Source organism: Triturus cristatus, chromosome 12 (assembly GCF_964204655.1).
Source record: "Triturus cristatus chromosome 12, aTriCri1.1, whole genome shotgun sequence".
NCBI classification, from domain to species: Eukaryota; Metazoa; Chordata; class Amphibia; order Caudata; family Salamandridae; genus Triturus; species Triturus cristatus.
Genome location: NC_140595.1, coordinates 67,924,069 through 67,939,512, shown reverse-complemented (window position 1 = coordinate 67,939,512; position 15,444 = coordinate 67,924,069). Strand labels below are relative to the sequence as shown.

The window sequence follows — 15,444 nt, the reverse complement described above, 5'->3', positions numbered from 1 at the left end:
GATTTTATTTAACTAGCTCTCTAGAATGTTTTCATTTGAATTTTGCTTTCTTTAGAAACAGTTAATGCAATGTATGGTAAACAGATCAAAAAAATTTAAAAGAAAAATCTTCTAAGGCCAGACCCGGTGATAGTGTAAACTATAAAGAGGAGGGTGGGAGTTGAAAGAAAAGACCCACTTCAGTAAGTGAAATAATTTGCAAGATTTATGATGAGAAGGCGTTCTTCAAGAAGTATTATAATTCAAAACAGTGCAGTATAAGAAAGGGTGTTATCTTTGGTGTGGCATTCTTAATGGACATCTGGAGTGGATGCACTAGGGCCTCCTAAGCAATAATTTCACAGTCCTTGAGATTGAAAATTTACTGTAGTTTTGCTACTTTTTAGGTCGAGCCTGGGCAGCGCATGCGCTGTTCTGCGAGTCATGCTGTATTAGGGTATGGACTTGAAGCCACCCACACTCTCCGCCCATATTTTTCATTGGCTTGTGTCATTGTCCTTAATAGGCTTGTTAGTCCCTCCTTAGCACCGCCTTGTCTTCATTTGTAACCTCCCATGAGGACTGTCCCGTTTACTTCGGTTATTACACGGTACGTCTTATTTAGTCTGTAAGCACTACTTTCTTTAATGAGTTCCACCTACTGCAGGCATGTCATACTTTCCTGCAACATTCAGCTTGCCACGTGTGCTTTTACTTCCCGAGCAGCACGGGACAATTGTGGCCACTTCTTTGAATAGGTCTCGCATTTACAAGCGTTTGAGCTATTGGCATTATAAATGACAATGCCTTTTATTTACGTGTTAATTAGTAAAACAGATAAATAAAAGGCATTGTCAGTCATTTACAATGCCAATAGTTAAACTCTCGCAAATGTGAGACCTATTGCATTGCAAATGCTTGTCCCCTTTGTAATGGAGAGAGTTTGTGGACGTCAATCTTACCGCGTCGATCTCCACGTGTAAATTCTGAAATCTGGGCCGTTTTGTTTTACAAATTCCAGGTTTGACCTCTTCTTGTATTAGACTCAGAGCATGGAAAACCACTATATTTCAAGCCATATGGAATCAAGCAGGATTCCTGTTCTGACCCTAATTGCATAACAGTGAAGCTTAGAACAAGGCCTAAGTACTTGGCAGTGTGAATTAATTGTTTACTTTGGTACAATTGGACATTGTCAGCAGTATGTCCACATACCAGCCACCTTAGTTTGGCTTGTAACTGGGTTGTGTCTCACGCAAATAGGTATAGGTTATAAACAGAGATATATTTATATAGCCGTGTGACACCAAGAATCAAGTGGGACTGCATTGCCCAGAGTGATGTGGCTGCCATGTTGAGGAGGAGGAGCCAGAACCTGTTTCTGGTGCAGGAGCGCCATGAAAGTGCGGGCTGTGCTCCACTGTGCAGGACGTGCCCAGGCGAAGCCCGGGCCAAGGGCAGGCCTGCCCTTGCCCGTCATTGACAGGAAGAGGCAGGGCAGGGTCACCCCCCCCCCGTGTACCTCCTGCCTAACACTAACTGTGTACTACCACCAACTGGGAGATTGAGCCTCGCAAGTTACACACATTTTGCTGTGACTGTACGCTCTTCATTTCCCGAGACTCACATAAGTACAGCATCCGAGCGGTAAGCACGCACACTTAATCATCAAGCACAAATTTAAAATCATTATAGATACTGTGGGCACTAAGAACATCCCGAACATCTTGTAATTTCTCTGACTTTTTGCTGCTGTTTATTTGTTTTCAACTGTTTTTTCCTGTACCCCCGTGTACTCCTTGGTAACCTGTGGCCACGATGGGTTAAAAAGGCGATAAACAATCAGTCCCCCCAAAGTAAAAGGTGTCAGGGGCCCCATCTTCAATGTTAATGAAATACCTTAGTGGGGCGATGGGGGCAATAGGGAAGCAAATTACAACAATAAACTCAGGCGGGCTGGGGGTAGCAGCTTCCACGAGTAAGGAGGAAATGGCAGATTTGACAACAACAACAGAGCCTCCTAAGACACTACAAGCCCAGAATGGATGTGTTCAAAATGTGCCGGAACATATAATCATTAGGGATCTGGAGTGCAACGCAGAGCCTCCAGCGAAACGCCCCCGAATATTTTCAAAAACAGGCCTGACTAAATCATCAACTGGTTACACAACAATCTGAAATATATGTCTCTTTGCTGCAGGGACATTGCGTCCATGTCTCCTAAGAATGAGTTACACCTGGATGTTACTCCTAACAGTTGTCCTTGGGTACTGAGTGAGCAATGGTCCTCTGATGCTTGAGAAGCATGGCCAACCCATATATGGGAATGATTACTATCAGTTAGCAAGCAAATAACTGGAATAAAAGATGTCTAATGTGCAGTAGAGCTGGGATATATTTTGAAGACAGTCGTCCATGGAAGCTACAGAGTAGAGGGTTTGTCGAATTGAGAACATCCTAAGTTAAAAGATTGAACGAAGAAAAGTGAAGGACTTAGTCGTTTTTCTGTCTTGTGGGGAAAAGAAGGAAAACTGCAGTGTAATATTGTGCTTTGCACATGTACATCAAGAAATATTTAGGAAGGGGTGTAGTGTGTGCTGAAGCATGACATCTTGGAAAATAGGGCAGAGGTGGACATCATTCTGCTTGACAAAAAGACAATTTAGTGCACTGATGACTTAAACACAAGAAGCACAAGAAAGGAATTAAGTGAAGTAGAACAAAAGGAGGAAAGAGAGAGTGAGAAGCAGAAGGAGAAGAATAAAAATAAGGAGTATCAGCACTAGTAAGAGACGAAGGTTAAGAAAATGGAGGAGATGAAGAGATAGAGAGAGAAAGAGAAGGGGAAAAAGAAAACAGGGAAGCTCAAGAAGGAGGAAAGGAGATGGGGAGTGGAAGCAGGGGGAGGAATGGATTGAGAGGTGGGAGGAGAAGTCCAAATGTAAGAATGAGGATGGGTTAGAGAAGAATAAATAGTATAGGGCAAAGGTAGTCCGGTAAGAGACAAAGGAGAAGGAGGAAAGTGAAAACAACAGGGGGGGGTAAGAAGGAACAAAAAGTAGAGAGGGAGAAAGAAGAAAGAAAGAAAGACAGAAAGAAAGAAAGAAACAAACAAACAAACAAACAAACAAACAACCAAAGAAACAAAGAAAGAAACAAAGAAAGAGAGAGATACATTAAGAAGGACATTGGAGAAGAAGGCACATAATACTAAGAAAAAGAGAGCAAGAAAAGAGTGGGAGAAGGCAAATATTGAAACAAGGATGAGAAATGGAGAAGGAATAGAAGGAGGAGGGAAAGGAGAATGGGAAGAATAAAGAGAAGAAAGCTGAAAAGCAGAAGAAGCTAAAGCAGAATATTGAGATGGAATAAATACAGAATTGAGAGTATGCGGAGTAGGAGAAGGAAAGGAAGGAGTCAGTGTGAGGGAAGCAAGAGATGGGTGGAACAGTAAGGGAATGGAGCAAAAGGAAGCTGAAGACACAAGATGCTTTTCCTAGATCATAGAAAGAGACAATATGCTTGGTTTAGTTCATCAACTTTCATGATTGTCATGAGCTGAATAGTAAAGATGGTTGGACTATGGCCACCTATTGCAGTAATGGTGAAAAGACAGTGCCTGTGAATTATCAAGAAGATATTGAGAGTTAAACTACAGATGAAATCATAAATATGTATTTCCATTTGATACATTTTGTGGTGTGACATGTCATGGTCAAATAATGTTCCTGTTTATTTTTTAACTTTAAGGAAGCATCAAAGTGCGCTTAAGCATGTGTCATCAGGATAAGAATTAATTTCACTCTAAAAAGTTAGTAACTATTTTATTTTGTGAGTGGCTGGTCACCAAAGAGACCTCATTCATTAATGTGAAAATCCTCTTGCATTGCAAAGTTTACTTTGATTGTAAATCCATAATGGGGATGTAACCCCCTCATGTAAATAAAATAATGTAACTGTCATAAATGTAAATCAATTTATCCTCATATTCTGTTATATAATGTGGACGAGCCTGAACTGAAATGGAAATTTGGCAATTCAAATGTAACACAATTGAAAAATATTTCTCAATCCAGACAGACTTGTGGATATCACTGTTTTAGTGTTGTAACAAAAATAATAAAAATAATAAATGACTGAAAAAAGATAACGCCTCCAGTTTTCATCTGTCTCCAATATGAGGTAAGAGGCCTCTGTGTTTCAAATGGGACTCCCTTGAAGCCTGTGACTTGGAGAAATTACCTGATTTGTCTTGAAGGTAAACTCTGACCTGGACATGTATTGAATGTGGGTCAACCTTTCTAAACCTGGAGCACACAACACTGAGCTCACAACTCTTCTTTTTAACCAACCTATAAGCAGCAAACTAGAATTAAAATAGGCACAAATTATCATTTGCTCTTTTTAGCACTTGCGCCACTTAGAAAGACGGGGGATGGTGGTGCTTAATTGATCCATGATTCCACTACCATGACGCTTGTTCCTATGACGTATGTGTTGTGAGGAAGAGGGCATGTCTGGGGTGTGAGAGGTAATCGGAGGATAGCTTATACTAATTGGTTCTGTACTCTCTTTGGTCATGAAGCCCAAAAGCTTTTTCCAGATTTAGTTATGAGGAAAACATACATATTGCTCATGTGCTAATCTGTACAAGTATTTGCACTTGTTTGTTAACACTGTTCTCTCTGTCAAGCATCTGCCTTTGGTGCATAATGTGTGACTGTGCAAGTGTTGAGGGTGTGAAGAGATGGAACTCAGCTCGTTCCTCATTCCTAGAAGGAAGGGCTAAATTTCCCACCTGGTTCCACTGCATCTCCACTAGGGGAGGATTGAACAGGCAGAGGGTGCTGAAAAGGAAGACACAAGTAGACATGGGGCAAAAAAATGTCCTGTGCGTACACCATATTCCACTGCTCATGAATTACATGAGCGGTGGAGGACTGTTATTTATTTGTACGTTTGTATTTGTATGTGGTATTTGAATAGTGTGAACCTATCTGAAACGCAGTGGATCTCTGTACAGGGCCGAGGTCGACGAGTGATGGCGGGCGTTAATGCATTGTAATGTAGTGTTCTTTAACCCCTTCCATGCCCATGACGGAACGGTTCCGTCATGAGCATCGGTTGCGCTGTGCTCATGACGGAACCGTTCCGTCATGGCCCCGCCCGCGCTCGAACCCTTCAGCACCGCGGGGGAATTCCCGCAGCGCTGAAGGGGTTAAAGAGGTGCATCTTCAACTCTTTCCGAAATTGAGAAGCATTTGGGCATTCCTGATGGATATGGGGATATTTTTCCAGATCCTGGGTGCATAGATGTAAAAGACTAACAGTCTAATGGTGTCCTGAATCTGGGTGTACCGACAACCGCCAGAGAAAGTGTCTGCAAGGTAAGTGTGGTGCTGGTCTTGATGGCTTTGTAAACGATGCAGCTGGTTTTCAAGATGGGGTGGGCTGGCAAGGAGAGCCAATGGAATTCCATGAGGCTGGAGGGGATGTGATGCTTTTTTCGTCAGGCCCTGGATGACATGCTGCACCATCTACAATGACTCTAAGGGGGTGCCAGCGTGGAGTATGGGTGGCCATAGAGAAGGGCATTATCAACATCCAGATACAAGAAGGAATTATTTAACCTTCTTTAGAAGAGAGAATCTGTACCAGGCAGTCATTGTTTTTTTTTTTCAATGTGTTCATTAGGTTCAATTCAAGTGGCATTCAGTGAAAGATGGGGTTCACCCAGTTTTGTACAGTCACTTGTTGGTTGTTCTTGGCAAATAACAGAAACTCTGGAGATTTAGAGCAAAGGTGTGACATATACATCCTTTAAAGACCAAGCGTATATGCCCAAGGAAGGCTGTAGGCGCATGGATGCAAGCCTACTCATATCAGCAGGCTTTGCCACCATGCCCATGTTGCTTAAGGGAGCCAAGGCATAATAATGCAGTAGACACACAACTTTAAGGACAGGGCTGAAAATGCAAGCCCAGACTCTCCAATCGAGGCCTGGTCCTCCTACTGACTGTAAATCCCAATTATGAATGTTGTAGGGGAAGAATGCTTTTTTGAATGATGTCCCTGGCATCAGACCACTCCACTGACATGTAAAGGTGCTGGACTGAATAGGCTCAGACTGAATTGTCGAGTCCCTACAGGTGAGAATTTCAGTTTTTGAAGCATTGACTTTGGGATGGTTCCAGCACATCTAATTTTATACTGTCAAGTAGCAGTGACAGAAAAGGGAATGCTTGTTTCTGATGTTTTCCCTCATTTTACAATGACTTTAGCATTGTAACCAAAGTTGGGGTACATGTATCCTCAACATTGCACTAGCATCAATAAGTAGTAATCAGAACAGGTCTTGTCATGGATCCTATTACACTTAAGTGAATAAGCATCAATTGAAATGAAAATGTATGTGGGAGAGCATGCAAATTCACCCAGAAATTAAAGGCGGAAGAGATTCATTCCTATTATGGGATGGGGTAGCGAAAAAACTACTCCAATGGGTAGAGCAGATCTATTTATTAATACTTTAAAAACCACCTCCAATGCTGTTCTCTCAGGTAGGTCTCCTCAAAGTTCTCTCATTGGAATTCCAACTCCCAACAGTCAATGACATTATCAGGGATTAAGGAAATATGGCATCATAGGGTGTAAGTGAGTGTACCAAGAGGTAAGTAGAGATAATAATAAAAATTAGCCAATAATTAATAACCAATATAACACATATTCCCCTTTATGGAGTGATAAATCATTAATACTAAATACATTATATCAAAGTGACACAAATGAAGTAAGAAACTTTGAAAAGAGAAAAAATACATTACAAGGTAGTGGAGGTTATAAAAAGATAATTATTTCTAACATACAATACATAATGGCTAGTGACATTCATATTGTGGAGAATGTTTAACAAATGTTGAATAAACATGTCCGATGGAATTACATCTTAACTCGTCATATAGTCCTTGTACCATACCGAATTTTGGCCTTGCCTAGACATTTCTGGAAGAAAGGAGGGAGATTCAGTATTGTTTCTTGATAAATTGGTATGCCTGTCCCCATAAATGATAGGATGATGCACCAATCTATCCATAATCCAGGTGCAGACTCTTCCATCACACCTACATTATGTTTTTTCTTTGACATTTTCATAGGATGAGATAAGATGAAGTAAGACAAAATGAGATGAGAAGAGATGCGATGAGATGAAATGAGACGAGATGAAGTGAGATGAAATGAGATGAGAGATGTCATGAGATGAGCTGATTGGTCATTGTGTTGGCTTGGACTTTTAAGAATCGCCAATTCACCTACAGTCCAAAGCTGTTCCTTTAGTTCATGTTTAGAGTCATGACTTTCTTTGTCTTTACTTTGATTTTGTCATACGCTTTCCTTCATGGATTTTCTGTGACCCCACACAGGATCACCCCCATGGGGCCAATTGAGAGTGTGAATGGTACCTGGATGTCTACCACCCAATGAAAGAACTGGAGATTTGCCTGTTGGGAGTAGTGGTTTCCAGGTACCAAGCTTACTCGTCGTTCTGGCATGGGCAACTGAATTATGCTGTGTTGGAGCACAGAGATTAATGGCAAAGGGCTCCGTCGAGTCGATCAAGATATGAGGTATTTTAAACTTTTAAATGTGGAGGCATATAGCAACAACTTTAGTGATTCTTTTCTGCACCATGTCGATAATGACAGTTTCACATGAGTGGTAAACGATCATTATCCAGAAATAAAGGAGAGAGTATAAAGCTTTAGTTTATGCTGAAAAAGGAACTAATGTTTTGAGGAGTGAAGAGGAAGCATCATTCATGCAAGATCTAAACGATGGACAATAAAAATCTTGTGGGAATCCAGTCCCAAGCATAATAAGTTAATAGCGGATAGAAGATCATGCAGGATAATCAAGTGATAGTTGAGTGCATACCAACATGTGAATATTCTGACTTATTAGGAAATAACAGTTGAGAGAGAGATGAGGGCCCAGGAGAACAGGCGGAACGGCTGTCTCCTGCATAGACCGCTTGATCTTGGTCAACCAGTGAGAAACATCTCCAGTGGTTAGAGAAGACGGATTTATTAAGACTTAAAAAGCCACCCCCTAGGAGCTTCTCTCAGGCAGGTCTCCTCACAGTTCTCTCAGCAGCATTCCAGCTGCCAGTAGTCGATGACATCATCTGGGAATAATGAAAGTGGCAACATAGGGGGTATGGGATGTACCAATCAACCAGAAGAGGTAAGTAAAGGCGATAATAAAAATGAACTAATAATTAACAACCATTATATCATGTACTGTATCCAAATCAGCTGAGGTCAGTTACCCAATTTTCACCAGCATTTTTAAGGCCATCCCAAATGAGGATTAATGCAGACTCAGCTTCACGCAGGGGTCTAAAACCAACTTTGGCACTTGACACGGGATTATTCCCTGAAAATCACTCTAATAGCAGGAGATCGGTTTCTCTTTCATCATCCTTTTTCTTTAGGTCTGTAGTTGCCAGTTTTCAAGAGGTCTAAACTTTGCCTTTTGAGAATGTCTGTGATGTAAGATGTTAAGAGCCAGACAGGGAACAGCTGTTGATAGTGGAAATCTGATGGAGCAGATAGAGAGAAGGGTCCAGGGGGGCAAGGGCCCTGAGAAGAATGAGAGAAAGGGAAGAAGCCATAGTCAGGATTTGTTGGGTAATAAAGCAGCTTGTGGAACCTGTGGAAGCTAGAATGTAAAATATCATAACATTACCTGTATTTGTAAGGTGCTCCAATACAACCTGTGTGGAAAATACTTCTTGCTTTCGTTTAGTTTCACAAAACACACTGAAGAAATAGGTTTATATATGATTTGCATTGAAACAAATGGTTTGGTATAAGGCTCACTACTAGCAAAACATCTGCAACTTTGAAAAGTCCAGAAATATAAAACAATAATTTGTAATGGACAAACATTTGACAAAGTTATTGACCACAGAATGGCGCACTTGATTCAGCCTTTGAGGCCTAATGGTAAAGTTAGTGCGTGCCAAAACCACAGGCTCCACGTTTGTGTACCAGAATGGAAAATTGTTCTGTTCTTCACATGTGGGTGCTCTGTATGTTGTTTTCCAAGCATCACAAAAAGGGCGAGATGAGGACTTACATGGGCCATGTAGAGGAGGAGAGCAGAGTGAAGAGGCAGCCAGGACTGCAGGAGAAACAGAGAGGGAGGACAGCACAGAGAAGTGAGAGGTGAAAAAAACGAGATAAAACAATTTTAAAAACCAAGAAAAAAATGGGATCTGTCAAAAGAGAAAATGGGGAGGGGCTCCATTGTTAGGTGGATGTGAGCACGCAAAATGCTGTCAGAGTAAAGAGAGTGAGTGACTAAAGTGAGCTGACCCACTGGCCCATGCTGTGTGCTGTAGTAGGCAGAAGTAAAATCTGAAGGACCAATTAAAAGGATACTGGATGAAGGCCGAAGGGCACTCTATGTCTATATGTATTTTTTATGTGCCTATTTTTGGGGGAAAAGAACAGCCTAATGTTAAAAAAGTCCAGACCTAAAAAGCAAAGTGCGCCCACTACAAATATAAAGCAGCGCCAAGCAACACGAAGCGAGGGGGCTCTGCCAAGGCCGACCTGAGGAGCCAAAAGCCACTCCAATCAGCTCCTTGTGCAATCTCTCTTTTCATCCATCCATTCTCTCTCTCCTCCTCTTCCTCTGCTCCCTCTCTGTTTGCTTTCTCTCTACCTTCCCCCACCTCCCTCTCCTTCTCTTGAAGCTTCCCCATGCCAGCTGCAATAAACTTCGAGGACTTTGGGGAAGTGACAGCGGCACCAGAAGTTGACTACGGGATATCCCTGCTCGTGTCTCACACAGGGAGGCAGCTTAGCTCTGCATGCCAGGCCTTCATCTCCATAACCCTCTCTTTTCTATAGAGAGGAGCATAGTGGACCAGGGAAATAAGAGACTCACACTGCACGGTCCGCTTTTAGGCCTCCTGTGGTTAGGTTACTTCTGGGATGGGGTCAGGACGCTTAATTTACATTGGAGCCTTCAATCTGACCTCTTTTTGTTTCGTCGCAGCGAAACCCAGCCTTTCGCTTAGCCTATGAGGAGATGGGTAATGTCCGTGCTCTTTATTAATGGTAGGGTTCTTGTTGAAGGTAATACCACTAAAGGGCAATCCATTAACCCCTTGAGTGCCTAAGTATGTGCAAAATACAACAAAATAACTCCCCAAAGGAAGTAGATGGAGTTGAAGAACTAATAAGCAGCCGGTTGTTAACAGATTTGTTGGACTTTCTAAAGGCGGCCCTGCTCCATCCTAGTCACTTCGGTGTCTGGCTCTTAATTCTCCAGAGAGAGGAATGCAAGTAAACATCTAAAATGGAGCCCACTTTGCAGATGCTTTGAGCCAAACTTTAAGGGTGAACATCAAAAGACCCCCACACCGGCATTTGCAGAATCTCCTTTATGATTTTTCCATTATTTCCCCTGAATACTCGCTCATGTTGATATGATCATGAGGTTGCTCCTTGCTGTGAGCGCAGTCTAAAGCTCTCAAGTTTTCCCTATTTCCCGGCCTTTACTTTACGCTTCCAGCCACTGAGTTGATCAGCTGTTCTTGCTGAACTCTGGTCTAGTGGTAATTCAGCAGTGGCTAGACTTTAGTCTAGTACCTATCATAAGCCCCCAATATAACACTATCTCAAATGGAAATAGTGTTGTCTCTTTCTCTGTGATTGCATCATCAGATTGCATGCAATTTTAAAAAGCCTGCTCTCATGGCCGTCCGCAAGGGGGAGCGCCTATTCCCCCCCACCCCCACCCCGATCCTAGAGTTTTCACTTGTCCTTTAAAAAAATCTTAAGATTGAGCTGTCGGTATAATACCGGCAGCGCGAACCTGACATTGGTTCTGTTCATTATATGGAAGGTAGGCGGGCTGGCACAGTAACAGCGGTGGGGCGGGGCAGGGGCAGGACGAGTGGGGAAGTGGACAGATTATGGGATAGGGGAAAGTAAAATTTAAAAAAAAAAACACTTGCCTTGCGCTCAAAGCACTGGCAAGTTGGCAATGTGGCAAGAGCATGGTAAATGGATAAAATTATTTTTTATTTCACTTTCCCTATCCCATCGTCTGTCCACTTTCCCCTCCACCGCCCCGTCCCTGCCTTTCCCCCCTCACTGCCCCACCGCTGTTACCTGTGCTGGCCGCTCCTGATGGAAGGAAGGAGAGTTGCAAATGACTGAGGCAATGGTCCCTTTAAGAATATGTGACTACAAGGAGATGTTTTCTCCCCTCCACTAAGAGTTATCTCGCTCTTGATTATAGGGAAACCCTGTGAGACCAAATAATAAGTGAGTATGTTTTTGTTTTTGTTTTTTTTATATTGGTTAATGTGTTTATGTAACTACTATAAACAAAGAACTTTCCATTAAGAGACCTACAGGGAATCATTCAGTCCAATTGAAAGCCTTATTACCTTTTTGGCAACTAAAGAGGCTGAATCATGTTGACTAAGAACTAGGATGGTGGCATACTCATTTCCCTTTCCCATTTGTATATTTTTAATATTTGTCTGAGAAAACCCCAAAGCAAATAAAGTAAAGACAGCTTCTTTTCAAGCCAATTTTAGTTTCAATAACAGTTACTGCAGATCAATATCACATTTTGAATGCTCCCATTAGAGTGGTTGAGCCCATCCATGCAGGTAAGTGCGGTGGGGCCGGGTTGGGTGGTGGGGGCTATTCGACAGACGACCATGAGGGAAAATTAAATAAATAATTAATTTTCCCTTGTGGTTGTCTGTCGAAATCCTCCCCTGCCCCACTTCCTCACCGCTCTTACCTGCATGATCCGCGGCTGACAGCTTGGAAGCTATGAGTATTTGAATGTATTTAAATAAAATAACAAAAAGCATCAGGGGTGACAACTTGTAAAAAGTGAGTGAAGTATTAATGAAAGAGTCTGAGGTAGATGCATATGTTCAACTGAGCTTGATGGGTGGCAGATTTTCAAAATAACCACTGACTGGAAGGGAAGCAAACCACCACTTAAATGTGAGTAGGGCAAAGGAGAAGTAGTTCCAACAACAAGCAATATTTTTCAACAGTGGAGAAAAAAAAAGACAACGGAAATTGCACCATTGAAAAAAGGAGCTTGTATTTCACAATGACTAACTGCACAACATGCGCAAATACATATTGTGGAAAAGATTCCAACAGACAAAAAAAAGGACTTTAAATAGGTTTTCCTGGTTATGTCTGGAAAACTGTGACGGGTGCAGGTTTCAGACGTAACATGGATAGGTTTTGTGAATTCCAGAAAGTCATAAATCTTTTCATATTTGAAATTTGGGCTGAAGAATGCCTCATCTGCAATGCAGCCAGTAGCCCGATCAGCGAAGAGGAAGTAATTAGACAGCCACAAACCAGTATAGAGAAGTCACAAACACACTCATAGTTGTGGACAACATCTACCAGGCTCATTCCACTCGCGAGGGTCTGTCTTGAAGTCTCGCCTCCATCTGTTATTGAGAAGCACCGGGCGCTCACAGCCACTCTTTCCAAGTAACACCAGTGGCAAAATGATGTGACTGGTGTGAACTTCTATTCAAACAGAAGAGCAGATCTTGTGTGGCGCACAGGCACAAATGAAAAGACAGCAAAAAAGAGAGCATTAAAAGTAAGTACCCTATTAGGAATGCGGTAGACCGTGTGTATTTAATTGTATTGATATATGTGTATGAGTTCCTTACACTAATGTACCACCTTTATTCCTTTGCCAGATTGAGTGTTTGATTTGGAGCAAGCAAGGGTTGCATGGACAATTTCGGTGTGAGCTGGAAGGGCACACATATTTGGTAGAGTACGTAGAACTAGTGTGGTCTAAAGAGGAAAACGTGGTGTTGCGTGTGTGATCATCGGAGAGCCCTGAGTGTATAGTTTCACACAAGCAGATTAGCTGGATTCAAGTAAAAGAAAAAAAGTTGATACAGAGAATGCAACTTTAAAGTCAGCATGAATGCCAGTAGTAAATAAAAGTGATTGGTAGACCTGTTGATTAATACTGGTATTTGGAAACAGGTTTGCTGTCACTTGTGTGGCTTTAGTATTGTAGAGTCTTTGTCTGATTTGGTGCAAGTCAGGGCTATACAGGATCACCATGACTGCTTCAATTCTAGCCAGATCCTGCATGAGTAGAACGTAGAGAGCAAGGATGTAGTAAGTCATACGAAGGAAGTATTCTTGTAGGTGTAAGGTCCTAGGAGGTGCTCTCAATTTTTAATAAAAAGACAGCATGTATACACGATTGTGCCATGAAGAAAAGATAAGGATAGCATAGTATTGTTTGAATTCATAATATCACTGTTTCTTGTCACATGTTCCACGCTGGTCCAGATATGGTTGTTTTGTGTGACGCTCTGCAAGACTGAGCCTGCGTGCTTGGTTGCCTTGCTGGAATATGTGAAGAATTGAGCTACTGTGCGTAGTTTCCTCCACTCATTTAGTGGCAGTTGGGCTGTAGAATTTGGATTTTTATTTGTATATTATACGCCAACCCCGCACACATGTGCACGGTCATAGTTCAAACAGATTGTATTGTCTTACCCGCAATGGTATGACATCGATGCACAAGCCATGTACCCCATCATAATGAAGAAGTTTAATAAATTGTGCAGTAAAATCATAATTCAATATAAATTACAGTGTAGTGATTACTGGGGTTAAACCCAACGTCAAGGACACCCCGTTTGTATTGCTTTCTTGAATATATTTAAGTTAGTGTGTTTCCTCATCAGTAGGCTGTTGCAATGTTTAGCGGTCTGAACCGTAGAAACAGCACGAGTCACGGCATTTCCTGAAACTTAAATCAAAAAATAAAATTGTAGATCTGAGAATCTTTAGTTAGTAGAGAGAGAGCTTTGTTACAGGGTGAGGGGGTCTTCACTATTGAATGTCCTATGTGTGATGCTGCTGAGTGTCATAAACAAAATCTACTTGGCTACTGGGATTTAGCCTCATGTGTGGAAGGAGGAGATTTAGTCCTAATCTCAATCGAAGAGGAGTTGGTTTGCTGCTGTGTTCTGTATCCATTCGATTTGTTCGAGATCATATTCAGGATTACCTAATAGATACCATTGGCTTGGTCCACCTGGAGAAGAAGAGGGCTAGGGTGCCTTTACCTTTGAGAGGAGGCCCATGAAGGAGAAAATGCCTTTTAAGGTCCTAAGAGAGCAGAATTATCATTTAATACATATGGCAAAGTGCAAAGCAGAGTGACGAAAACTTGTTATCTGACTCATCCCTCTATATGTGTGGGACCCTACGTAAACTGGTTATGACCTGCATAGGTCTTATGAAATAATTGAGAATTCAAAGAAGAAATAACACAATTCTTATTTAATGAAGTGTCAGTCTGTAGAGGTTTAATGTATTTATACTTTAGGTGGAAACGGTTTAAAAATAAAATACAAATTTGTATTGGCTGAAAGTAGAAAAGCCATTGACGTCACTGGCCCGTGAATCCATTATGGATGTCCTCGGTATAGCATGGTGAAAGATGGATGGTCAGAATAGTATACCCAGAGAGTGAAAGTGTTTTGCCTCCACTCGTGTGGTTGGGGGACGGAAATCCAGTCCCTGGAGAGAGGAGGATGTAGACAGAGCTACCGATAGAAATTCTGGAACTGCTGATTAGTTCTTCCTGAACCTACAAACCCATCTAGGATGAGACACTGCCCATTGGGAGAAGCCCAGTGTGTTCCCAGGGTGTGGGGTGACTAGAAGGCTGCTGAAGGACGTTTAGCTGGTCCTGACCCAACGACTGTGTGGTTTTCTAGTCTCCAGTGGCAGCTCCGGATGAGAGCTGCACAGAGAAATATTCACCACTAGATATGCACCAACTGCATCGGCCTCCATCGCACCTGCAGTGCACCAGCCTCCGCCTGCACTGGCCTCTTGGACAGCAACAACCAGAGGTTTGCATCTGCCTGCTGCAGCCTCCAGTGCCACACTCAAATATTCCCAGGCCACACTCACATACTCCTGGGCCACACTCAAATACTCCCGGGCCACACTCAAATACTCCTGGACCACACTCAAATACTCCCGGGCCACACTCAAATACTCCCGGGCCACACTCAAATACTCCCGGGCCCCAATCAAATACTCCCAGGCCACACTCAAATACTCCCGGGCCACACTCAAATACTCCAGGGCCCCAATCAAATACTCCTGGGCCACACTCAATTACTCCAGGACCACACTCAAATACTACCAGGCCACACTCAAATACTCCCAGGCCACACTGACATACTCCCGGGCCACACTCAAATACTCCTGGGACACACTCCAATACTCCCGGGCTACACTCAAATACTCCCGGGCCACACTCAAATACTCCCGGGCCACACCTGCTGAAACCGACCATTCACCTGCATCGGCCTAAAGGGCCTCAACTGTAAAAATATGGACCTAC

The 15,444-nt window shown here is 42.5% G+C and overlaps 1 protein-coding gene across 1 annotated transcript in view; it reads left to right on the top strand.

The window, feature by feature from the left end:
- The first annotated feature begins 12,416 nt into the window (after nucleotides 1-12,416).
- LOC146772513 (asialoglycoprotein receptor 2-like) overlaps nucleotides 12,417-15,444 on the top strand; it is a 59,189-nt gene continuing 56,161 nt past the window's right edge. Inside the window, exon 1 of the mRNA XM_085637080.1 lies at nucleotides 12,417-12,648. The gene's annotated coding sequence lies outside the window, so the exon portion shown is untranslated. The remainder of the gene's footprint in view (nucleotides 12,649-15,444) is intronic.